This window comes from Pleurodeles waltl, chromosome 4_2 (assembly GCF_031143425.1).
Source record: "Pleurodeles waltl isolate 20211129_DDA chromosome 4_2, aPleWal1.hap1.20221129, whole genome shotgun sequence".
In the NCBI taxonomy this organism is placed as follows: domain Eukaryota; kingdom Metazoa; phylum Chordata; class Amphibia; order Caudata; family Salamandridae; genus Pleurodeles; species Pleurodeles waltl.
In genome coordinates, this window is record NC_090443.1 from 873,435,813 (window position 1) to 873,461,214 (window position 25,402).

A 25,402-nucleotide genomic window follows, 5' to 3' on the forward strand; every position below is an offset into this window, starting at 1 on the left:
TTTTTTTTTTGCCAAATTTTTTGTTTTGTAAAGGATTCTGTGTAACATAACCTCGTGAGAGCCCCACAAGTCTCCCCATTATGAGTTCCCTGGGTGTCTAGTTTTAACAAATGTATAGGTTTCCCTACAAGCCGTCTGAGCTAGAGGCCAAAATCCACAGCTAGGCACCTTGCAAAAAACAGGTCAGTTTTCTTTCGGAAAATGTGATGTGTCCATGTTGCGTTTTGGGGCATTTCCTGCCGCGGGAACTAGGCCTACCCACACAAGTGAGATACTATTTTTATCGGGAGACCTGGCAGAACGCTGGGTAGAAGGAAGTCTGTGGCTTCCCTTAGACTCCAGAACTTTCCATCACCGAAATGTGAGGAAAAAGTGTTTATTTTTTGCCAATTTTTTTTTGTTTTGTAAAGGATTCTGGGTAACATAATCTGGTGAGAGCCCCACAAGTCACCCCATTGTGAATTCTGTATGTGTCTAGTTTTAACAAATGTATAGGTTTCCCTAGGAGGCGTTTGAGCTAAAGGCCAAAATCCACAGCTAGGCACATTTAAAAAAACAGGTCAGTTTTCTTTCCGAAAATGTGATGTGTCCATGTTGTGTTTTGGGACATTTCCTGCCGTGGGCACTAGGCCTTCACACACAAGTGAGGTACCATTTGTATTGGTAGATTTGGGGGAATGCTGGGTGGAGGGAGATTTTTGGCTCCTCTCAGATTCCAGAACTTTCTATCACTGAAATGTGAGGAAATATTTTTATATTTGCCAAATTATGAAGTTTGCAAAGGATTTAGGGTACCAGAACCTGGTGAGAGCCCCACAAGTCACCCCATCCTGGATTTCCCTAGGTGACTAGTTTTAAAAAATGTATAGGTTTGGTAGGTTACCCTAGGTGCCGGCTGAGCTAGAGGCCAAAATCCACAGCTAGGCACTTTGCAAAAAACAGGTCAGTTTTCTTTCGGAAAATGTGATGTGTCCATGTTGTGTTTTGCGGCATTTCCTGTTGTGGGACTAGGCCTACACACACAAGTGAGGTACAATTTTTATCGGGAGACTTGGGGGAAACCTGGGTGGAGGGAAATTTGTGGCTCCCCTCAGATTCCAGAACTTTCCATCACCGAAATGTGAGGAAAAAGTGTTTTTTTCTTTTGCCCAAATTTTTGTTTTGTAAAGGATTCTGTGTAACATAACCTGGTGAGAGCCCCACAAGTCTCCCCATTATGAGTTCCCTGGGTGTCTAGTTTTAACAAATGTATAGGTTTCCCTACAAGCCGTCTGAGCTAGAGGCCAAAATCCACAGCTAGGCACCTTGCAAAAAACAGGTCAGTTTTCTTTCGGAAAATGTGATGTGTCCATGTTGCGTTTTGGGGCATTTCCTGCCGCGGGAACTAGGCCTACCCACACAAGTGAGATACTATTTTTATCGGGAGACCTGGCAGAACGCTGGGTAGAAGGAAGTCTGTGGCTTCCCTTAGACTCCAGAACTTTCCATCACCGAAATGTGAGGAAAAAGTGTTTATTTTTTGCCAATTTTTTTTAGTTTTGTAAAGGATTCTGGGTAACATAATCTGGTGAGAGCCCCACAAGTCACCCCATTGTGAATTCTGTATGTGTCTAGTTTTAACAAATGTATAGGTTTCCCTAGGAGGCGTTTGAGCTAAAGGCCAAAATCCACAGCTAGGCACATTTAAAAAAACAGGTCAGTTTTCTTTCCGAAAATGTGATGTGTCCATGTTGTGTTTTGGGACATTTCCTGCCGTGGGCACTAGGCCTTCACACACAAGTGAGGTACCATTTGTATTGGTAGATTTGGTGGAATGCTGGGTGGAGGGAGATTTTTGGCTCCTCTCAGATTCCAGAACTTTCTATCACTGAAATGTGAGGAAATATTTTTATATTTGCCAAATTATGAAGTTTGCAAAGGATTTAGGGTACCAGAACCTGGTGAGAGCCCCACAAGTCACCCCATCCTGGATTTCCCTAGGTGACTAGTTTTAAAAAATGTATAGGTTTGGTAGGTTACCCTAGGTGCCGGCTGAGCTAGAGGCCAAAATCCACAGCTAGGCACTTTGCAAAAAACAGGTCAGTTTTCTTTCGGAAAATGTGATGTGTCCATGTTGTGTTTTGCGGCATTTCCTGTTGTGGGACTAGGCCTACACACACAAGTGAGGTACAATTTTTATCGGGAGACTTGGGGGAAACCTGGGTGGAGGGAAATTTGTGGCTCCCCTCAGATTCCAGAACTTTCCATCACCGAAATGTGAGGAAAAAGTGGGTTTTTTTTTGGAACTTTTTTGTTTTGTAAAGGATTCTGGGTAACATACCCTGGTGAGAGCCCCAAAAGTCTCCCCATTATGAGTTCCCTAGGTGTCTAGTTTTAACAAACGTATAGGTTTCCCTACGAGCCGTCTAAGCTAGAGGCCAAAATCCACTGCTAGGCACCTTGCAAAAAAAAGGTCAGTTTTCTTTCGGAAAATATGATGTGTCCATGTTGCGTTTTGGGGCATTTCCTGCCGCGGGAACTAGGCCTACCCACACAAGTGAGATACTATTTTTATCCGGAGACCTGGCAGAACACTGGTTAGAAGGAAGTCTGTGGCTTCCCTCAGACTCCAGAACTTTCCATCACCGAAATGTGAGGAAAAAGGGTTTTTTTTTTGCCAATTTTTTTAGTTTTGTAAAGGATTCTGGGTAACATAACCTGGTGAGAGTCCCACAAGTCAACCCATTATGAATTCTGTAGGTGTCTAGTTTTAACAAATGTATAGGTTTCCCTAGGAGGCGTCTGAGCTAGAGGCCAAAATCCACAGCTAGGCACTTTGCAAAAAACAGGTCCGTTTTTTTTCGGAAAATGTGATGTGTCAATGTTGTGTTTTAGGGCATTTCCTGTCACGGGCACTAGGCCTACCCACACAAGTGAGGTACCATTTTTATTGGGAGACCTGGGGAAACGCTTCCTAGAAGAAAGTTTGTGGCTCCCCTCAGATTCCAAAACTTTCCATCACCGAAATGTGAGGAAAAAGTGTTTTGTTTGCCAAATTTTCAGTTTTGTAAAGGATTGTGGGTAACAGAACCTGACGAGAGCCCCACAAGTCACCCCATTCTGAATTTCCGTGGGTGTCTAGTTTAAAAAAATGTATAGGTTTGTCAAGTTTCCTAAGGTGCCGGCTGAGCCCGAGGCCAAAATCCACAGCAAAGCACTTTGCAAAAAAAAGGTCAGTTTTCTTTCGGAAAATGTCATGTGTCCATGTTGTGTTTTGCGGCATTTCCTGTTGCGGGCACTAGGCCTACACACACAAATGAGGTACCATTTTTATCAAGAGATTTAGGGGAATGCTGGGTGGAGGGAAATTTGTGGCTCCTCTAATATTAAAGAACTTTCTATCACTGAAATGTGAGGAAAATGTTTTTTATTTACCAAATTTTGAAGTTTGCAAAGGAATCTGGGTAACAGAACCTGGTGAGAGCCCCACAGGTCACCCCATCCTGGATTCCCCTAGGTGTCTAATTTTCAAAAATATATTGGTTTGGTAGGTTTCCCTAGGTGCCGGCTGAGCTAGAGGCCAAAATCCACAGCTAGGCACTTTGCAAAAAACAGGTCAGTTTTCTTTGGGAAAATGTGATGTGTCCATGGGGGCGTGGCCAAGATGGCGACCGGAGCGGCAGCATAAACTGCAGCTCCGATCCCTGGCCCGCATATTTATCCTGCTAGAGGTGCCCTGGCTCCTCTTTCGGGGGTTGCGAGTGATGCTTAAGGTGCCGCCTGGGGGCTGCATCGAAGCCCGAGGCTGAGAGGGCAGAACTGCCGCCGATTCAACACGTAGCGAGCGCCTGGCCGGCCGCGGCCTGCGCCTGCTTCGAAGCCTGCGCGCTTGCTGTGCACACCGTGCGGGATTCCTCGCGACCCGGGGCTGGCGCTCGGGTCCGCGTTGGGCCGGCGTGGTGTGCCGCCAGTGGTCTGTCTTCGTCGGAGGCGCAGGAGTCGCGCACAAGCCCGTGAAGTGCACCCTGGAGTGGCGGCGCCGGCCGGGTCTTCCCTGCTACGACGTCGCCCATCCCGACTTAAGCCCTGCCGGAGCAGGCTTGCTCGAGCTTCACCCCTCGAGGGGGACGGCCGCCGGGGACATCGTTGTCCCGGCTCCCCCCCATGTCCACCGGAGGCTGTGCCACGCACTGCGGCCGGCCCGGAGGCCAGGCCGCGCAAACAATACTGCTGCGCAGCCTCACAAGTTGCTGCCGCGATTTTATATTTTGAATCCTCGCCTGCTAAAGGATGTTTGACTCTGCAGTGCCGGCTCCACAGGTGAGGGGGTTCAGGCCGTAAGGAGATGCACCGCATCGGGACAGCGCCCTTGAGGTGGCACTCTGTGGCGCAATCGAGCTGTGGCACTGAACCGTGGTGCTCTTGCGCCCTGAATGGTGGGGCCCGCGGGAGCCGGCTTGCTACCCCAGGCACCCTGGGCTTGTGGACTGTCCTGGATTGCCGGCTTTTTTATGGTGATCCCTCTTATCCAGATCCCCGCCTAATATTGAATTGCGCTTCACCTCAGGAGGGGTGAGGCAACAAGAACACAACTGAAGGACAGGAGCAAGGTGCACAGCGGGCTTGGTCGACTGCAAGAGGTGAGCTTTTCGGCGACATTTATCGAGTCGCAGTACGCTGCCGTGCTAGTTAACCTCCTGTGACCCAAGGCAACCGGAACAGTTATAACTTTTAATTAACCCCGCAGTGCTCTGCCCACACCCCACTAGCATCATAAATCCCCACCAGCATCATAACTTCTAGGCTTTGCAAGTAATGGTCAATGCACTAGGCTACTAATCTCCAATATATTCGTCCTGCCTATGCTTTACTCAGCCTCAACACCCAGGCCAGACTGATGTGACGCCGGACTCGGCCGCACCTATTGCTTTGTGTTCACTTGTTGCATTAACGTCCACGTACTCCTGCACATGCCAAATGGTCAAGCCAAAGACCACACGAGCACCTCAGGGCAAAATGGACCACACTACCTCATCCCCTTCAGAGGCCCACGCCACCACGCAAGTGGCATTGCAGAAGCTGGAACTCACCTTACAATCACATACCTCACAATTTGAAAAGATATTGCAAGCCATTCTAGACACTAAGACTACCCTGGAAGCTAAAATAGACTCGGTAACAGAAGATCTAACATACTTCGAACTGATCAACACGCACTGGCCGACAGGGTGTCCGAACTTGAAAAAGTCACGGCGACCCTTCCCCGCTCTATGAAAGATTTTCAATCGCAACTAGCGCATCTATCAACAGAAGTGGACTCCTTAAAACGCAGAGCTGAAGACGCAGAAGGCAGGTCCCGTCGCAATAACATTCGATTGGTGGGGTTCCCTGAACGCACAGAGGGCTTCAGCGCTGAATTATTCATAGAGCAATGGCTCACAGTCACAATTCTTAAAGACAATATCCCGAAGTTCTTCTCCGTTGAGAGGGCACACAGGATCCCCGACAGACCCCCCTCACCTGGCTCACAACCTCGCCCCCTTATAGTAAGATTTCTTAACTATCGAGATAGAGATCTTATCCTACAGCTATTCCGCAAATCTGGCCCGGTAAGCTTTGAAAATGTGGCGATTACAGCTTATCCAGACTTCATAGCAGAAGTACAGAAGAAGCAAAATTCTTTCTACCGTGTTAAGACATGCCTCCGCAAACACAGCATTAAGTATGCGCTGATGTTCCCAGCCAGACTCCGGGTGCAAGACGACACTCGTTCATTTTTTTTCACTACTCCGGAAGATGCCTGGACTTGGCTGCACGCCAAGGGTCTAGCCGACCAGCTAGACACAAGCACACAGGACGATAATAGACCTTTCTCTACTCCAGGTCGCAGACAACGCAAAAAACAAGGGGCTAAACCTTCGCCTGAACAGGCACAGTCCGAACGCTCCCGGCTCCTGCGGGCCACATCCAGATTCGTTAATGCATCGCCCACTGCCTTATCTACACAAACAGACGCTGATCTGGAGCAGGACGTAAACTCTGACTCAGCGGAGTACACGCGGGGTCCTTCCCTCACACAACGCACTGCGGACGACATCTGCTGAGCAGTTAAGTTCCACCTGTTCCCGCTCACCGGCTGCGTTGGTATGACTCCCCCTTTCTCTGGCTGTTTAGTGGCTAATGGACGCCACTACTGTTTCCTCACTGCGGCGCGAAGCCCATGTTCGTCCCCCGGGCGGCGAACTTTGTACTTTGTTCTTCGGACCATGAGTAACCCGGGCAGGGTAAATCCATGTCTCTGCACCAATGTCCTCTGGCACCCCCTGCTCCATATGGACCATTCCCTTACGCCGGCAACCACCGAAATTGTTTTCTATCTTTTAGTAATTCATCTGTTGTTATATTTCGTTTTAGTGTGCACCTTTTTGTTTGGTGTTTGGTTTTGTCAAAGGCTAGTTAAATGTAAATGCGGCAGCAAGCGTACATGTCATGTCTATTACAGTAATAGGACCACAGCTCACAATATAACAGTCATTGGCTGGCCAATCATAGCGGATAAGCGTCACAACATTGTCATAATGGGGGTGGCAGATACCTATTCCTCTGGTTACACGACAGCCACAAAAATATTATGGCCACCCAAACGCACCAAGGTATCTTGAAATATAAGATATTCACATGGAATATTAGGGGCATGGCAACCCCACAGAAACATCAAAGGGTCTATGCTTTTCTCAAGAGGCATCAAGTACACATAGCTCTATTACAAGAGACACATCTCTCTAAATCCACGCTGGAAAGCACACGTTCAAAATGGAAAGGTCAACTGCATGGCACCACTTCTTCGTCTTTTGCCCGTGGAGTAGCCATTTGGATTGCTCCTGGGGTCCCATTTGCTTTGTCTCGCACACAGTGTGACCCAAATGGCAGACATGTGATACTCGAAGGCACCCTTGACGGGTCCCCTTTAGCTCTGGTTGCACTGTACTCCCCAAATGCAAATCAACGCGACTTCCTATCCACGCTCTCCACCGGTAATCTCAGCGACCCCACACTAGAATGCATGTGGGGGGGTGACTTCAACAGTGTCCTAGACACTCAAATAGATCGCTCGTTTCCCCCACTCACCACAGCCCCTTCCAATCGCGCCTCACAAGCTCTAGCAAGCTGGGCATCAAACAACGGCCTGAGGGATGTATGGAGGGTGAGCCACCCCACCCACCGCGAATATTCTTACTACTCCCCAGTACATAAGCTACATACCAGAATAGATATGTTCTTTGTATCTGCAACCGTTATTCGCTTCGCTTCATCGCTTTTATTTATTGTTGTTAGCCTATCCGGCCATAACAATATCACACAATAAGTATCAGTCCATCACACTCGAAAAAAAAAAAAAAAAAATCACGTTAAATAAAAACATCTCAATAAAAGAAAATTATGCTTGAATTTTTGATTTAACATGTGCCGAAGTGTATCCGATTTGCCCTACATCATCGAAAAACTAAATACGAAACCATAATTTGCATAAAGCTTAACCTTACGGTGGCTGCCAACCGTTTAATAAAAGCCCGGTGCCTAACCCAGTTTTGCAGCACCCTGCACCAATTTCCCAGACTAGATGGCCATGGGCTATGGGCTAACACATATGGTTATGTTTGAGTCAATTGTGGGTGCATTATTGAGCGTAGCTTCCATGCTTCCAGTATGTAAGTTGAAACTTTTGTCACAATGTGTTTCTCGTCTGATCGCATACATAACACTTCCGCCTCGTTGCACTTCCTGACACCGTAAGATCGAAAAAGTGGACGTAAATACAATTTGCGGAGTTTAAGCGTGAAGTGACATAATAAAAGGAAGTGGGAAAGTGTTTCTAAGCCACCGTGAAGACATGGGCAACATTCTAATCTATCCGGAGGGACGGATTGCCATCTGTTGGTCACCGCCATCACAGGTAGTGTGCCCATGCGGAATTTAAAATAGAGAAGCCTTTTTTCCTCCGGATAAATACTGTCTATAAATATTGCTGGTTTAAGCTCTTGGTTAAACAGGATATAGCGCTTGAATAAGGGGCTAAGTGTCTCACACATACTCTCAGTCTTTTTCTCCCAGTATGCCTTTTTTATGACAGCTAAACTAGGCCTTCTGATTTTCTCTGCATGGAACCAGAGGTCTTCCTGGCCGATAGCAGCCAGGGTAGTTGAGATGTGTTTGAACCAGGGCAATTTCAGATGGCTTTGTAGCTTCATGATGTCCTTAAGTACATCTCTATATGGTTTAAGTTCCTCTTTTGACCAAATACGGATCCAGTATCTTATTGGAGCCAGAGCAATGTAGTCCGCAACCTTTCTCATTTGTAGATCGGTTCTTATTGCGTTCATTGGTGTGGCGTTGCCTAGACAAAGTAATCGGCGTAGAAATTTATTCTCGGTTACTTGTATTGATGGAGTCTTTCTGAATCCCCAAATCTCTGCACTGAAAAGTGCTGCGGCTCTTGCTTTTGTTTTGTATGCGAGCAGTGCAGAACTCACAGAATGGTTGCCTGTAGCTTTTGCAAATCTGAGTACTGCTCCAGCTTGTTGGGCCAGGGAGATACTACTTTTATAAATTTGTGGTTTCCATGTCTGTTTTTCGTCTAATCTGCAACCCAGGTAATCATAAGTAGCCACTCGGGTCAAAGGCTTGTTATTTACCCTAAAGGTTGATTGCATCGTCTGTTTTTGGTTAAGAATCATAAACTTTGTTTTTCCCTCGTTGATTACTATACTCCTTGAGGTGCAGAATGATTCGAAACCCCTGAGTAGTCGATGCATTGCTATCTCCGTTCTTGCCAGTAGTACAGCGTCATCAGCAAAGAGCAGGATAGGTGTACTTTCATTGGCTACTTTTGGAACGTCCAGATTTAATTCCCTCAGGTCTTGGCTTACTTCATTTATATAACAATTGAATAAGGTTGGGGCCAGAACACAGCCTTGTTTTACACCTCGCTTGATTGGAATTTCTGCCGTATAATCATTTCTCGTAGTATATCTGACCCTGGCGGTATTTCCTGTATGCAGTAGAATTAACAGCCTTAAAAATTTTCCCTCTATGCCCATTTCCGACAATAGCTGCCATAATGTTTGGCGGTTTACGCTGTCGAAGGCTGTTTGAAGATCCACAAAGACCAGATATAGTGGACAGTCTTTTAGGGTGGCGTATTTCGCACAGATCATGTTTAACTTAAAAAGTTGATCTGTTGTACTTTGGCCTCTCCTAAAACCAGCTTGGTGTATTGATATTAAGTCTCCATCCTCTAGCCAGTGGTCTAGGCGCAACTGAATCAATTTGGCAAAAATCTTTCCAACACCATCAAGCAGTGAGATAGGCCTGTAATTGCACACCATGTCCCGAGGACCTTTTTTATGAATTGGAACAATTATTGATTTCTTCCAGGAGGTAGGGATTACCTCGTGGTGCCAAACACTGTTGAATAGACGGGCTAGAACAGGTAGCCATAACGTTAACTGGTTACGGTAAGCGTCTAAAGGAATACCGTCTGGGCCTGGAGCCTTGTGCGTCTTTTGGAGGAGAATAACTTGTTTAATTTCTTTCTCACTGAATTCCGATATTAACTCCATTGCGCGTGGAGTGGCATGGGTTGCTTGCATGGAATTTGTGCTGGGGAGTTCATTAGGAACTAATTCCTTCTGAGATTCATTTGCTGATCTAACAAGCCGGTTTGAAAATACTGCATAGGTCTTTTGAAGTGGAAGTCCCTTGCTTGAACTTTGATTTCTGCCTGCCAGCCCTTGTATAAGACTGTTTGGATTGTTGGTGCTCCCGGATACCGTCTTGGCAACTTCCTGGTACAAGGCGGTGAAATGCTTTACCCAAAGTTGAGGGTTGATGTTCAGTTCAAGGTTTTTCGAAGGACCTTCGCAACCCCACCTGACTATCTCCCAAAACTTTTTACAGTTCCCTGCCGATATTGCCTGCAGTGGGACTTTCCAGAGTTTATGTGGGAATGTCTTCCTTTTATATCTCAATAATTTTTTGTACTGTTGCCTACATTCATGAAAATATTGCTCGTTAAAGTCATTCAAATGCTGATTCTTTAGAGCTTGTGATAAGGTCTTTTTTAATTTCAAACACTCTTCATCGAACCAGCCCTCCATCGTTTTAGGATTAATTTGAAGATGCTTGGTCTTTTCCTTTATTGTTTGTAGTAGCAGATTATTAAAATTATGCAGGATTGGTAAGGCTTCGTTAGCTGGTAGATTTAAAAACGTGCTAAGTAATAGAAACCAGGTTTGACTAGGTGTGCTCGTATAAGGTTCATCCTCATTTGATCTTAATATGTTTTTCCTATTTGGTCTCGTAGTTATTGTTAAACTATTTCCGTTAAATGGAGACTCGGCCTTCCCTGGGCTCATGTCCGGATGGACTATCTCCATTAGCAGTGGGTCGTGATCACTCTCAATCCTGTCCCGTATTTCCATATCGATGACATAATGCCAGGCTTCAATGTTTATTGCCATGTAGTCGATTATACTTTGCCTTTTTCCAGAACGAAAGGTAGATTTGAAGTTTCTATCTGAATTTGTTCTTCCGTTTAAGGTGCGGATTCCTCCTTCTATTAATGCTCCAAAGATTAGTTCTCCTTTCTTGGAGTCTTTACTACATTGGATGCGGGGCGTTGGAATATTCCAAGCATGGTCTTCCTCTACTACTTGTTCATCCCAGAGGATAGAGTGAGGTTTAGTGTTGAAATCACCACATATCAGAAAAAAGGTTTTACAAGGCTGGGGAGAGCGGTTGTTCGTATGACCTAGTACTGGGTTCCTCCAACCCGTAGTTCTTTTATTTAGGATATGTTCCTTGAGGAGTCGCACACCTGGCATGACTTGGACCCAGCTAATAGGAGGGAAATACACATTTACTATTTCGAGTGACCACTCCTCATATTTTACCGCAAGCGTCTGAATTTCCTTGCTTAATACAGCATAGGTTACTACGGAGTTTCCCAGTAGTGAGGTTCTGAACCAAATGATCAGGCCTCCCGTTGGTCTTCCTTTTTTTTGCTTAATAGCGGGTGAATGGAAAGTAGAGAACCCATCTAGGTCGATAGCATTAATGGCCCAAGTTTCTTGGAAACAGCTGATGTCTTGTTTTTTAATGAATTCAACCCAGTCCTTATCTTCCATTTTACTTTTTAGGCCTGCAATGTTCCAGCTTAGAATTTTTAATATGGGACTAGTTTTATCTTTTGTGTTCAAGTCATCCATTTTTAGCTACAAGCTTCTAGGTGATTGATCTTCGTAAATCTGTGGCTGTGAGAGATTACCCCTGCTGTTTCTAGGGGAATTAGCCGACAGGCAGAACCTCATGTTACTCAGATTTGTTCGTTCAGGGAGTTGTTGTTTGGAGCTAATTGCTCCCTGGAGTATCGAACCAGAATTGCCTTTTACCTCTTGCCTACCCAACATGTTTTGATTTAAGGCTTTTTCAAGAAATATTGTTGGGTATGGTTCTTTTTGTGGAATAGCAATAGATATTCCCCAGGTCTTCATCATGTTAGAACATTTTAGGATCTGATCTGCTATCCAAGGTGAGGCCCAGATTGTTTCTGTTGATTCCCTGTTCTCTAGTTCTTTACTTGGTATGAATCTTACTGAGAGGAGGTCTTTGGATGTTACATTCTGTACGGCTGGCAGGGAATTGACCAGATGTAGAATATTAGACCTGTTCAGGATGTCATGACTTCCTCTTGAGGAGTACTCGGGATAAACATAATCGTGGCTTCAAGATCTTTAGTCATTTCAGTGCTGATCTCAGTATGCCCGCTACCTCCCTGCGTCCGTCTTCCTTGGAATTGATTGTCTTCGTTCTTTCTGTTACGAGTGGTAACTGCCCAACCGGTCAGTGTTCGTTCTACCTGGCCTTTTTCCCTCCCAAGTTGCAACTCTTTGTTCCTGGGATCTTCATAAGGTTGCCTTTTTGGGGGCCATTTATCCCATTTTCCTTTAGTATCCAGGTCCAGCACTGGTCACGGTAGGACAGGTGAATCAATGATCCACCCAGGCTGGTTACTGAAAATGAGATTTCCAGCGCTAACCTGAGAGCAGTATTTTACCTTTGACCAGGGTGCGGGGACCGGGGCAGTTGTGTTGTCCACGCACTTGGTTGTTTTTATACTTTGTTTGCTTCCTATACACTCAGGGGTCTCAGCCCTTCTACTTTCACCTTTGCTGTTGTCTTGTTCTGCCCCCTTAGTGATGGAATTCAGAGGCTGCTGGCGTTTTCCATAATGGTCTCCTTCTGTGTTTGAGTAATGTACCTGGGCTGAGTGTTCTATTTTTGTGGCTGGGAGGTGCTTATCGATGCTGGCACATAATTTGGATGTTTCTGGGCTCCATTTGAGTTGACCATTAGCTAGGGAATCGTTTGCCTCTTTTGTCCCGTAATTTGTGTCAGGATCTTTTTCAGGCCTCCTTCCTTTATCTAATTCGTGCCCAACTGCTTGGTATCCCCTGGGGCCAATGGGTATACGATTTATATGGGAATGGTGAGTGCAACTTTTGTCGCACAATAATCCAGGATTTTTATTTATGAAATTAATGACTTTGTCAGTAGGTTTCTCGAGGCTCTCGAGACTCTCAAACTTGATGTTGTCATCTCTATGCTGCTGTTGGGCAGGCTCAACACCTATATTCCTGATTTCCGCTATTAGGCTTATCTGTTGAGGCATGTTTGAAGTCTTTTTTGGTGGTAGTTTTTTATTTCTTCTGGCTTTTTTCCATGTGTTTTTCCATCTGCCTATGGATTGAGACCTTTTTTCTACTGTATTTGAGGCTTTGATTCCAGGTTCAAGACTTCCATTGGTTCTCTCCATCTTGTCTGACTGTTTTTTTGCGTCTGGGCAGATCTCTCGTCCTGGACCAGAGTGCCCTTCACCATCTACTCTGTCTCTAGGCCTTTCAGTTAATCTGGATTCTGTTTTTCCTGACTCGTGATTGCACACCTCTGTGCTTTTAAGGCTATGTTTGCAATCTTCAATTATATCTTTGATTACTTTCGGGACTTCCAGTAGTTTTTCCAGCAATGGTCCACAGGCTTGTCTATCCATCTTATCCATGTTATCAGCCTTTGCCTGGTGTAACAGGTTTTCCCTTATTACGCCCTCTACTAGGGCTATCCTATAATCTATAGTCTGTATTGAGGTTGTAAATTGTTTAGTCAGCTCAAGTTGATCGTCGAATTTTTGAGACTGGGCCATGATCGTTGTTGCAATTGAGCCCAGTGTTGTACATATGACTTTCATGATGCTAAGGATTGGTTGATCTAATGAGAAGTCATCTCTGTTTCCCCTGTTTTGCCCACTTTGCTCATTAGTTATCTGGCCTTCTAAGTTCTTATCGTCCTCTCCTCTGTGGCCTTTTATTATGCTATCTTCCAGGAAGTTTAGATCTTCTGACGTTATGCTGTTTAGTTGGGGGTCTGTATTACCAATAACGGAGTTGTCAGGCGAGGACAGTTCCAGACTAAAGGAGCTACTATTGAGTCTGCACAGCTTTAAGTTTGTTTTTACAGTTTGGCGTTCGCAGTAAAGCTGTGACTCTGAAAGTTTATGGGTCTGTTTAGGTGGTAGTTGTTCTATTTCAGGACCCATTATGTTTTGGAGTACTGTAAGTTCTGCTTGGGCACTTCGTGGAGGGAGTGTTAATGAGGAGTTCCCGAAGTTTAATAGTCCCATTTGGGGTTCGGGATAAGATGAATCATTGCTTTTTCTTTGCTCTCCCGGAAAAATGCCCCACTCTGGGAAGTTATTTGACTCTGCTCCTCCGTTCCCATGGGGGTTATTCGTTGGACAGGATAGTCGCGATAAACCATCCAATCGCTGCTGGAGTAGACAAGTATCCTGGTACCCGGTCTCTGAGAGCTCTGGTTCATCCCCCCCCATATTATTGCCACCCTTTTCCCCCAATGGCTGTACCGGGAGGTCAGTAGCTTTGGAGCTTTGCGTTTGCGCCTGTTCAGAGTTTAAATTCACTTGGTTCACTAAGCTATAGTAGTTAGCAATGGTGTTTATCTTTAGTTTTGTTTTCCTTGCACCCAGGCCCAGGTGCATCGGTATATACTGTTGTCTACTGCACAGAGGATTTGCAAGGCCCCCCGTAGATACTCCTGCGTTCAGTATTGCACACTCGATGTCATCGAAGTCAGTATGGGCTGGCAGCAGGGGCACTGACACTGCTTCTGTCCCACCCAACTCTCCTCCTGGTTCGTTTTCGTCGCAGGGAGTCCCGATTTGGACACCCTCTGCTGTGACCTCTCCTTGGGTTGTGAACCCTCCTTGGTTTGTGAACCCCCCCTGGGATATCTGGACGATTCCAGGATCCTGGTCCTGATCCTGATCTAACCTCAGATCTTCTAAACTATTGAGCTCCTGCTCCGAACTTTGAAATTTCACTGGGTGAGCGAGTGCCTCATTGGCCTCCCTGGCCTTCTTTGTTTTACCTCTTGTCCCAACCATCTTCGAGGACTTCGCCGTTCTCCGCTCTCCGCTCACCAACCGCCGTCCCTCCCCCTTGATTCCTTACATACTTACTACCTTGCTTTAGTCTTAGTCTTAGTCTTTAAAAAAAAAAAAAAAAGAAAAAAAAAAAAATAATAAATAAAAAAAACACCAGCCAGCCAACCAGCCGGACCACCAACAACACCAGACCAAAGCCGAGACTAAAGTGGGAGCTGGGTGTGGCGACGCGACTAACACCGGCACCAAAGCCGGGACCGTAGCTGAGGCACAGCTGAAGCAGAGGGTAGAAGAAGCAGAGGATAAAAATGGGGGGGTGAGGAAGGGATCAGGTGGCCAAGGAGTGTCCCGCACGCCAAGATCCGACCAGGGAACCTCCCAAAAACAACTAAAATAGCTGCTCACCCTGCTCACCCGATCTCACCCGGTCTCACCCGATCTCTCCCAATCTCTCCCAATCTCTCCGGTCTCTCTCCGGTCTCTCTCCGGTCTCCCGATCTCTCAGTCTCTCCTGGTCTCCTCCTAGTCTGCTCCCCGGGCACTTGGTCTGGGCACCTGGGCACCTAGTTTGTGGGGGTCCACGGGGTCCGCGGGGTCCGTGGAGGAGGCAGCAGGACTCCCTCTGACGACTCCGACTCCTTCTGACTCTCCTCCGGGCCCCTTGACCTAGGCCCAACCTAGGCCCAACAGCAAGACGGCAAGACAGCGAGTCAGCAAGTGAGGCAAGTGAAGGAAAGGAGCAAGAGGGCAGGGAGGCAGGGGAGCACCCTCAGCCCTCAGCCCCCTCCGCCCCTCAGCCGGAAAGCAGCCGTCAACAAAAGGGACTCAAGAGCAGCCCCCCCCCGGCTCGTGCGGCTCGTGTTTCCCCCGAAGTCCCGAAGTCCCGCGGCAACAGCGCGTCCGTCTTGCGCTCCACACACCGCAGCAGGTCCGGAGACGTGAGCCACCCGGCACCGACGTCCGCTTCGTCCGTTCCCAGCAGTCCTTCAGGGAGCAACACTTCCCGATACCTAGCAGTCAGTGTCTGAGAGAGAGAGGGCTAGCAACCGTTATTCACAAAGTATGCATGTCTGAATACCTAGCGCGCACTATATCAGACCATAACCCTTTATGCATAACAATGGCTTGGGGCCACACGCACACTCGTATACCAACATGGCGATTGCAACCAGAAGCTCTTTTAGACCCCCCCTTTCAAACAGATAAATCCATAAAGCTAGCCGATTACTTTCTGTCGAACAAAAACACAATCTCATCCCGCGCTATAGAGTGGGACGCCCACAAAGTGGTGATACGTGGGCATTGCCTTGCGGCCACGGTGGGGGTAAGAAAAGTACTCACCAAAAAATTACAAGATTTGGAGGTGAAACTCTGCAGTGCAGAGAATGTGATCACCAGTGAAGAGTCCACACTAACAACACTGAACTCGCTTAGGGCTGCCCACAAGGAAGCAGACAACAGATTATGCAAACACGACTATAGACATTACATGGCAAGACAACACGCTGAGGGAGACAGGTCGGGCAGGCTATTAGCTTGGCTGACCCGCCAGCCATCGCAGCCAACACCCATTGGTGCGATACGTTTAAACCCTGATGTCATTGTTAACACTCAGGCAGGCATAAATGACGCCTTTTCTACATACTACCGCACCCTTTACACGCCCCCCATCCCACGGAGCAGCACCTCACTGACACACTACACCTAGTCTCTCAAAACCAACTTATCCTCGATAATACCGCTGCTCTAGATAGCCCTATTACTATTGAAGAGCTGCGCTTAGCTCTGTCGCAAATGGCACGCAGCAAAACCCCCGGGTCAGACGGTCTACCTGTAGAATATTTTAAGTCCCACGCTATCCATCTACTACTCCCACTCATAGAGGTATTCAACGAGGCACACCACAACTTACAATTGCCGGACTCTATGCGCAAGGCTTTGATAGTCGTCCTCCCAAAAGCGGGCCGCGACCCTCTCGATGTTAAATCGTACAGGCCGCTCTCCCTACTCAGTACAGATTGCAAATTATTAGGGAAAGTACTCGCAAATAGGCTCCTCCCCTACCTACCAAGCTTAGTACACCACAACCAGTCTGGCTTCATTCCTGGTAGAAGTACCTTCTTAAATATCAGAAGACTCCTACACATAATGCATAGCAATACAAACATTGAAGCTGTGGCCCTCTCCCAAGATATTGAAAAAGCATTTGATACGCTAAGCTGGAATTATCTCCTATGCACACTCAAAGCATTCGGTTTCGGTCCTGGCTTTATCAACTGGATCAAAACGCTTTACTCCATGCCCACAGCCCGCGTCAAAAATGGTCGCACTATGTCCGAAGCATTCCCTATAGGCAGAGGCACCAGACAAGGCTGTCCACTATCTCCTTTGCTATTCGCTATTGCCATGGAACCATTAGCAATTAAACTACGCAGCTACGCACATATATGGGATATTCCGGAGTCCAACACTTATCACATTATATCCTTATATGCAGACGATGCCCTAATATACTTGCGCAACCACTCAGCCTTTATGACAGAGGTACTGCAGTTGCTGGACTCCTTCGCCCTCGCCTCTGGTCTGCATGTCAATTGGTCCAAGTCAAGTATCTTCCCTCTTACTTTTATCCCGGTTGATCGTCATATGGCACTGCCACAATATAAACTACTGTGGTCACACACAACCTTTAAATATCTCGGAGTGCAGGTCTATCACTCTATCACAGATCTAAAAGAGGGCAACATTGACAGGGTGCTTGGCTCCACCCGTAGCTCAATACCTTTTTGGAGCTCGCTCCCCCTATCCCCCATGGGTTGGGTGGCGATAGCCAAGATGCTTATCCTTCCAAGGTTTTTATATTATTTTACTGCCCTCCAGTTGTGCCTATCACGCTTGTTCTTTAGCAAACTGCAGTCAATATTAACCGACCTACTCTGGGGCAAAGATAGACGTAGAGTAGCGTTGACTATAACACAACACCCGCAGGAGATGGGTGGGCTGGGTATGCCTAACTTCGAAAGATACTACGAAGATGCCCAATTATCGTGGCTATCCACATGGCTTCAAGATACTCCTTCTGCTGAAGGCATAGTGTTGCAGACATATATAGCCCCACAGAAGTTACTGTTTACAATGCTATCTGGCCCTCCCCCTCTACTCCCAAAATTAATACTGTTGGAAGCAGCTCGCTTTTGTTGGCGCAGATACGTCCAAAGCAAGACGCCCTCTCCCCCTTACTCACCCTTGCTGCCGCTGTTTCAATTGCCGGGCACCCAAATCCTCTCAACACATCATGACACGCGGGAAATAAATACACTGTAGGTGGGCGATTTATATTCTAGCTCCGAGATGCACACCTTTGCGGAACTGGTGTCGGCTGGACTGATGCACAACGGGGCCTTCCTGACATTCAGCGCCATTAAACGGCTACTTAATAACCTCTGGGGTGTCGGTAGCGCTGAGCCTCCTGAGTCCCCATTACTCACCATCATCCTTACCATAGGTAGCACAAAAGGCATTATAACTAAATTATATAAAGCATTGCTTGTGGCGATTTGCACCACCCAGCCACATGCGAAGGCACGCTGGGACTCTGTCCTTCCCTCACCACTACCACAAAAGGCCTGGATCGCCGCTCTTGCAATGATCAAATCAGTATCCCATAATCATCGGCTGCGTTATACCCCAGCCCGCATCCAAAGAATATATCCGAGCACAACCCCGACATACCCAAGATGCGCTACTCCGGCAGCTGACTTCTACCATATGGTTTGAAGCTGCCACTCAATAAACTCAGCCTGGCACCGCGTTACAGACGTCACAGCAGACATCTCATCCCACACTCTGATGCCTATGCCAGACTCCTGCTTACTTGGCATACACCACCGCACCAGAGCGGATAAACAGATACACAGATTCATAGATTTAGCATTCGTGGTTTTCAAACGACTAATAGCAACGCACTGGAAAGCTCCACACGTCCCTTCCCACCTGTCCTGGCTTCGTGATTTACACAGCCGAACGCAGGCTGAAGCCCAGACACTCCGCTTATTGCAACACAAGGGTCTCATTCAGGAGGGCCCCGAAGTTTGGGACACTTTTGTGGTGGCAATAGAAGCCAGAGATAACATGTACCCACCGTGAACGGGGCACCATACATACCTATTATAGCTCTGACTGACACCGTCAGAACATTAATTAAGCTGCCCCAATTTCATTCATTCTCAATCATACCCACTATCAACATCCTTACCCCTCCCCACAATGTAATTCCGCATCACACTAGGACACTTTCTCTGCGGTCCAGTCTACATGCAACATACACCTAGATCACTTAATTTTACTCTTGCCCTGCAAAGTGTCAAACCCCACAAAACATACTCCACACCTCAGTTGGGACCCCCGCCTTATTCACATATATTAGCTGTACTCCTTTTCTTCTCTTTCCCCACTTACTGTTGGGGATTGCCTATACTAACAATGACATCAATAGTGATTAGCTGCATCCTCAATTTGCAATTAGCTAATACATAGTTTTCAAGCTGAATGCTGCTTTATTTCTTCTTTTTTTTTTTTCTTTATTTTCATGTTGTTTTATATTTGCTTTTCTCATTTTACTCCGTTCCTTTTGACACCTTATTGTGTAATAATGCTGTGCAAGTTTATATAAGTAAGGAAATGAATCGCAAAATTATTAACAGCCAATGTACTGTTGTGTGAATGTTACGATTAATAAACAGATTTTAAAAAAAATGTGATGTGTTCATGTTGTGTTTTGGGGCATTTCCAGTCACGGGCACTAGGCCTACCCACACAAGTGAGGTACCATTTTCATTGGGAGACCTGGAGAAACCCTAGGTAGATGGAAGTTTGTGGCTCCCCTCAGATTCCAGAACTTCCATCACCAAAATGTGAGGAAAAAGTGTTTTTTTTGCCAAATTTTGAGTTTTGTAAAGGATTCTGGGTAACATAACCTGGTGAGATCCCCACAAGTCACCCCATTATGAATTCCCTTGGTGTCTAGTTTTAAAGAATGTATAGGTTTCCCTAGGTGCCGGCTGAGCTAGAGGCCAAAATCCACAGCTAGGCACCTTGCAAAAAACAGGTCAGTCTTCTTTCGGAAAATGTGAAATGTCCATGTTGGTTTTTTTTTCGGCATTTCCTGTTGCGGGCACTAGACCTATCCACAAAAGTGAGATGCCATTTTTATCAGGAGACCTGGGGGAATGCTGGGTGGAAGGTAGTTTGTGGCTTCCCTCATACTCCAAAACTTTCCATCACCGAAATGTGAGGAAAAAGTGTTTATTTTGCCAAATTTTGAGATTTGCAAAGGATTCTGGGTAACAAAACCTGGTGAGAGCCCCACAAGTCACCCCATCCTGGATTCCCCTAGGTTTCTAGTTTTAAAAATGTATAGGTTTGTCAAGTTTCCCAAGGAGCCGGCTGAGCTAGAGGTCAAAATCCACAGCTAGGCACCTCGCAAAAAACAGGTCAGTTTTCTTTCAGAAAATGTGATGTGTCCATGTTGTGTTTCGGGACATTTCCTGTCGCGGACACTAAGCCTACCCACACAAGTGAGGTACCATTTTTATCTGGAGACCTGGGGGAACGCTGGGTAAAAGGAAGTTTGTGGCTTCCCTCAGACTCCAGGACTTTCCATCACCGAAATGTGAGGAAAAAGTGTTTTTTGCCAAATTCCCCTAGGTTTCTAGTTTTCAAAAATGTATAGGTTTGCTAGGTTTGCCTATGTGCCGGCCGATCTAGAGGCCAAAATCCACAGCTAGGCACTTCGCAAAAAACAGGTCAGTTTTCTTTCGGAAAATGTGATGTGTCCGAGGTGTGTTTTGGGGCCATGGTGTGTTTCGCTGGCACTAGGTCTACCCACACAAGGGAGGTACCATTTTTACTGGGGAATGCTGGGTGGAGGGAAATTTGTGGCTCCTCCTAGATTTCAGAACTTTCAATCACCAAAATATGAGGAAAAAGTGTTTTTTTGCCAAATGTTGAGGTCTGCAAAGGATTCTGGGTAATAGAACCTGGTAAGACCTGACAAGTCACCCCATTCTGGATTCCCCTAGGTGTCTACTTTCCATAAATGTATAGGTTTACTATGTTTCCTTAGGTGCCGGCTGAGCTAGAGGCCAAAATCCACAGCTAGGCACTTTGCAAAAAACATGTCAGATTTCAATGTAAAAAGGTGATGTGTCCATGTTGATTTTTGGGGCGTTTCCTGTCGCGGTCACTAGGCCTACCCACACAAGTGAGGTACCATTTTTATCGGGAGACATGGGGGACCACAGGATAGAAGAACAAGTGTTACTGCCCATTGTCTTTCTCTACATTTTCTCCTTCCAAATGTAAGACAGTGTGTAATAAAGAAGTGTATTTGAGAAGTGCCCTGTAATTCATATGCTAGTATGGGGACCCCCGAATTTAGAGATGTGCAAATACCCACTGCTTTTCATCATCTTATCTTGTGCCAATTTCAGAAATTCAAATGTTTCATTGATACCTATTTTTCACTCTTTACATTTCACCAAATGAATTGCTGTATACGCGGTATACAATGAAAACCCATTGCAAGGTGCAGCTCATTTATTGGCTCCGAGTACCTAGGGTTCTTGATGAACCTATAAGCCCTATTTATCCCCGCAACCAGAACATTCCATCAGATGGACCGGGTATTGCGTTTGAAAATCTGACATGGCAGGAACAAGCTACAGAGTAAAATGTGGAGAAAAATAGCTGTTTTTTTCACCTCAATTTCAGTATTTTTTTATTTCAGCTGTTATTTCCTATGGGAAAACCTTGTAGGATTCACACAAATGACCCCTTGCTGATACAGAATTTTGTCTACTTTTCCAAAATGTTTATCTGTCCAAGATCCAGCATTGGTTTCACACCCATTTCTGTCACTAAGTGGAAAGATTGCTAAAAGCACAAAAAATAGTAAAAATGGGGTATGTCCCAGTAAAATACCAAAATTGTGTTGAAAAATTTGGTTTTCTGATTCAATTCAGCCTGTTCCTGAAAGCTGGGAAGTTGGGGATTTTAGCACCGCAATACCTTTTTTGATGCCATTTTCAGGGAAAACACCACATGCTTTCTTCTGCATCCCTTTTTCCCCATTTTTTTGTAAAAAACTAACATTTTGCTATATTTTGCCAAATGTCTTGGTCTCCTCCAGGGGAACCCACAAACTCTGGGTACCTATAGAATCCCTAGGATGTTGGAAAAAAAGGATTCAAATTTGGCGAGGATAGCATATGTGGACAAAAAGTTATGAAGGCCTAAGCACAAACTACCCCAAATAGCCAAAAAGAGGGCCCAGCACGGGGAGGGGAGGGAAGGGGAAGCCCAGCAGCTAAGGGGTTAAATCATGGTGCCATGGGTGAATATAGTAGGAAGAATGAAAGGATGATTGAATAACTGCTTGGATGAATAAACAAGGGGGCTCTTCTGGAGAGGGGCATGCTGCTCTCCTACTTCGCCTACTTTGTTTTATGGTTATCAAAGCTATGGTTGATGGATTTTGATGTTTGATCTAATCCCTTAATTCACTGTATTTGTTAAGCATGGCAGATATGTATCCCACTCACCACCATTTATCAACTCCCTCCTGCCCATGGCATTTCGCCACCCATAAATAAAGTGCAGTATGGTTCAATTTGTTTTGACTCTGCAATGTGTGTCTGCTTCAGTTAATGCGACATTTACAAAGTTTTGAATGCATTGCAAACCGAACACACAAGGTGTGTTTTTCCTGTCCCACCCTACCAAAAAATGTGAAAAGTCCATTCTTCGCATGTGCCACATTTTTATGGCTGTGTGACGGGATTCCAATATCTATCTATCTATCTATCTATCTATCTATCTATCTATCTATCTATCTATCTATCTATCTATCTATCTATCTATCTATAAATATATAAATAAATACACTGTTCCTCTTATCTCAGAAAAACCACCTCAGTCACAATTGACTTGGGATATAGTCCATTTTATTTGCTATGGCACAAAATAAACATCCACCAACGCGTTTCCGAAACCATTGTTCTCTTCTTCACCGGTTTTACACTGTCTATACCTTCATTTCTTTATATTTACACATGAATGCAGAAAATTATCAACATAGATGACAGGCCTCACAAGCTACCTTCTGCATACCTAATCGTGTCGGCCATCTTAAAACATGGTTTTTAAGCATGTTTATTACATTTATTTCACAACTTTGTTTCCACATAAAGAACTTTATATTAATTTAAAAGTTAAATCGTCAAATGGAATTTCCTAAGTTAACATGATTAGACCTCATCAAACGGTTTATATGTACCTTACATATATTCAAAATAGCTAGTCTTTTACAGTGGGTGAACAAGCCAAAGCTTAGGCACAATTTGATTTCAAGTTTGGGGTAAGGGATGCTCTGTGACAAATGTGCCAAATACAATCTATATAGCCTGTTCCCTTCCCTGTAGTGCAGTGCATCACTTTCCTCACTGTCTACTTACAGAAGACAGGATAATAATATCTGCCTGTTTTACGTGATGTGTGTGACATAGAATTTTATCTATTATTCACCTGCGTCTTTGGAGTGAGGGTAGAAAGTAAAAGGCATTTGAAAAGAGCAGGGCCATTGGAATTAAAGATAGGTAATTGTCAACTACAGCTGCCTCAGCTGCAGACAGTAACAAAGCACCCCAAGAGCTGGCTAGCATGCCTCTATTAATTTAGCACAACAACGTGTACTCCATAGTGCATAATGCCTTATTACTCATAAAAGAGAGGTAGATTATTTTAATTTTCCACTCAAAGAGTCTGTTTAGTTACTACAAAAGCCTTTAAAAGACAAAAAGAACAAATCACTGTTTTTTTTAAATCTGGTGTTATTCTGCCTTATTTATTTTCTGCAGACAGACAGTGCTTTTTATGTGAGTGTTACAGGGACACCGTAAGGAAGACACGCAGCCAGGAATTCCAATGTATATTTTCTTTATTAGTTAGTGCTGTTGTACTAATAGTTTATTGTTTTGTTTGTTTCCTTCTGTTTTGTTGTTTATGGTTTCCTTTCCTTGATCTTCTTTGAGGGCTCATGAGGGGTTCATCTTCTTCTTCCTCTTCCTAATAGATGGTGTCGCAGGAGGCGCATGGGGAAAAGAAGAAGAAAAAGAAAACTGTTGGTGGACAGGTAAGTGTTATTTCAGCTTATCTAGGCTGTCTTGCTCTCTTTTTCTCTTTTCTGACTTCCTCCTACTGTCTATTTTTCTCTTATTCTCTGGTTCTGGTACTGTTCTCTGCTACTAGCTTTCCTTGTCTTCTTTCTTCTCTTCTATCTTCTATTCTTCTGTCTTTTTCCTGTCTATGTCCTTGTTTCTGGGGTATCTTCTCCTACCTCTTTTCTATCCTTTTCTCCTCTCAGATTTTGAAAAACAAAAGGGGGAAAAAAAACGTTTTTCAAACAAAACAGACTAAGAGTCTGTCATCACTCTTTACTGTCTTTGTCTTGTACTTCCTTTTGGGATTGTCGCTGCACAGCCGTGCTTGTATTACATGCTGAGCTTGTTAGGTAAAACCCCTCTTGCCATACCCCAAACTAAAGTGAAAATAAAACAGCACTAAACGTTCAGCCGTCCTTTACTCCGTCTTGCCGTCCGCCAATTCTGAGGTTTCTGTTCCCTCGTCCTATTTAGGACTGTACCTGGCAGGGCCACGCTCTCCCCAGAGTGTGGCCGGTATGCTGGTCTTGCCGCCTCCTGTTACTCCACCTGGACTCTGGAACGGAGACTAGGCCACCGTTGTCATGTTCCTACTACTGGGCCTGATGTCTTCTCCGTTGGTGCCGTTTCGATTGGCACGTCATTCATGGCTGAGGTGTCCGCCGCTTTCCTCTCCTGGGCCGCCTTCCTAGGTGCTGTTCTTGCTGGTGCTGCCGCTGCCCTCCGTCCTTCCTTCAATCCATCCCGATAGGGATTTAAAATCCCCTCCCTCAACCGGATACGCTGCCAGATTGGATGGCGTCTGAATTACATCTGGGTCATGTACGCCAGACGTGATGGTGCCCCTGGGGCACTGCTGGGCCGGCTCATTGTCGGTTGGCCCGTTACAGTGAGGCATGTCAGGTAAACAATAAAAAACAAATAAAAATGGCCCTGTGACTCTCCTAACCATATTCACACCAAACTCTAATGCCCCTAGGGAACAAACAAGGTACTGCTACTGTGCCACTTAATATTAAACAAGTGTTTGCACATGCCATGGCTTACGATTTGTCTTTTTTATTTTTGTTTTTATTGATATTCCTACTCCTGCTGGTCAAGCAGCACTGCCCACCAGGCAGGAGATAGCGGCCCTTCTGCAGTGGCTGAGGCTGGAGACCATTTAGCCACATTATTGGTAGCTCGTGGTACTGGAGGATGAAGAGGCAGAAATAGCTGTCTCTGACACGGGCCCCAGCCTCCCAGCCATTACATCGGCAGCGCCGCTGCCAGCTGTCAAGACCCCTGACTAGAACTGCTGTTGTTCCCTCCCACTCTCACAGGGCATTGCTGGAGTACATCCTGCAGCAGATGAACAGTATGGAGACCTGGCTTGGCTGGATAGAGCAGAGCCTGGACCAGCTCCGGATCCAAATAGACAATGCCCTCTTCTGAGCCCTTTTTAAATTTTCTTTTTTGATGGGAGGGACTTGTTGTGGGTGGAAGTGTGGGAAGGGAGTAGGAACCAATTTGTTTTCACTTTGGACTTTCATTGGACTTTTGGGAACAGGGCCTTTTGTTTGGGGAGAGGGGTGGGCCTGTTGTGGATGGAAACAGTGGATTTTCTACTTGTAAAAAATAAAAGGGGGTCATTTTTATTTTATTTAATTTATGCTTCAAATGTTTATTTTGGTGTTTTAGTTTGTAATGC